Source organism: Lactuca virosa, chromosome 6, assembly GCF_052849685.1.
Source record: "Lactuca virosa cultivar CGN04683 chromosome 6, Lactuca_virosa_CGN04683_v6, whole genome shotgun sequence".
NCBI lineage: Eukaryota > Viridiplantae > Streptophyta > Magnoliopsida > Asterales > Asteraceae > Lactuca > Lactuca virosa.
In genome coordinates, this window is record NC_136431.1 from 170,471,985 (window position 1) to 170,474,420 (window position 2,436).

The following is a 2,436-nucleotide window of genomic DNA, read 5'->3' on the forward strand; positions in this document are numbered from 1 at the left end:
TTCTTGTTCGTACTTGAAACCCCCTTACTTCCATCCTTTGATTCATCACTTTTCATCATCTTTCCAAGACCTTCAAGAGTTCACGGCCGTGAACCCTTCATGTAGGGTCGTGAACACTTCAAGTGTTCTTCAAGTTCTTGGGCCGTGAAACCTTCTTAAGGCCGTAAACATTCATCATGGGCTGTGAACCCATAGTGGTTGGCCGTGAACCACTTCTTGCCCTTCATATTCGGTTCTAACACTTCATTGCAAGTGTTTCCTTCATATTCGTTTCTAACACTTCATTGCAAGGCCTATACATGTTTATATGTGCTTAATAGGACCGTATTGTGCTCGGGACTTCACTTAGCATACCAAGCATCCTACTTTTGTCATTCATCCAAGTCATCCACAATCAGGTGAGTTCATACCCCCATATTTTCCAATGCTTTTTCATGTTTTTAAGGGGGGCGGAATACAAGTAAAAGCACAAGTAATCTTGTGTTTAAAAATATAATTTGGCTTATTATATTTTCCTATCAATAGCACACATTGAACGTAGACTTATTAAACATGGTAAACAGTGTCACTACCAGACTTGGAATCAGTTTTACAAAACATGTTAAGATACAAACGTTACAAGCATAGTTTTCAAACAAGGAAACAAACTTATGAATTATGAAATAAAAGATAATATTTTATAAGGATTCATGTCAATAACAAAAAAGGGTTTTCATAGTATTATTCATGGATTCGTTGAGAGAACTACAGTGTGAGACACGTCTTTAGGGAAGTCTACCCCTTATAGACAGAGTCTCCTGGAGGGAGAGCGTGAGTTTGTGTATAGATCTATACGGGAGTGACAATCCCGCACCCTGACTATTAGCTACAGTCAACATGGGGTGACAAACGTCATTCAGCTCACAACGTCCGAAGTACGTCGTAGTGTTTATCGTCCATAGTATGGTTATAAGAACTCACAGGGGAAACAACGACTCGTTCACGTAATAATATACCTAACAAATAGTCAACATGGTTAGTAACTATGTGATGACTTAGCATGTACACTAGGGTAATATGAAATTAACACCCGACTTGCAGTGGGATGTGTGATCTCCGCCTCATTTCCTGTTCCTTGTTTGGTAGTGGGCTTAGGGCAGAATCACCCAATCGACTGTCTGTTCGATCTAGATCTCTATAACTCGTATGTACTAAGTGATCACAGGAGGGTATGAACAACACTTTTAGTTTACAGAACATATTATACATACTGGTGGTAGCCAAGGTTTTCATACATAACATACTATACATTACTAGTGGTAGTCAGGGTTTTCAAACAGAACAATGCTTAAACAACATAAGTATGGTAGATACTTGTACTCTTCGGTTCGGAACAGATAATTCAATAACTTACACTTGGGGAAAATAGAGGATTTTCCAAGATAAAGATTAGTACTTTACAAACAATTGGTTTATTATTCAACTAATGAACATTCATTATTAATTCTATAATTCCTTAGTTTATGCATCCGAGTTACTTATGAAGAATATCCGATAGACAGTGGAATGTGTGGTTTCTGCCTCATTTACTGTTCCTTGTTTGGTTGTGGGCTTAGGGCAGATCCACACAATCGATTGTCTGTTCGATATTGGTTTATACATGGCTAGTATGAACTAAGTAGTTATAGAAGGAATGGGTTTAATCATGCTTTCAATAAGAAAATATTGGATTTTCTTGAGGAACATTATCAATGGACTTTCAAAGGAGCAAGACAGATAACTTTCTAAGTACTTAGTGAATACTTTAGGGTTATATACATGAAGATCCGACAACCAGTGGAATGTGTGGTCTCCGCCTCATATTTTGTTCCTTGTTTGGTTGTGGGCTTGGGGCAGAACCACACAATCGATTGTTTGTTCGATCTGGATTGTATATGATTTGTATACACTAAGTACTCACAGGAGGAACTAGTAAGTATCATTTTTACTTAACATTATTACATCAAAAAATATATGGTTTTCTGGAGTAACACAACACACTTTTCAAAAGAACACAGAACCTGTTTTCTAAAACAAAACGCTTATGAACTCCCCAGCTTTATGCTGATACTCTTTCAAAACCTACTTGTATTCTCAGGACGTTAGTAGACAGGTACATGCACCGGATTCAAGAAGATGGATCATAGTAATATCGAGTCTTTACTTGTTATTTACTTTTGGAGTCAATCGCGTATGATTCGAATGTAATGTAAACATTATACTATTAATAAAATGGTTGTTGTTGCTTTGATTACTATTATTCAATTGTTGTGATACTATACATGACATCCTCCGCCCCCGATCGTTTCTTCCTTTCCGGTTTGGGGGTGTGACAGATTGGTATCAGAGCATTGTTTATAGTGAACTTAGTATATCAACCAGTAAAAGATATACAACTATAAATATAATGGGGCCGAA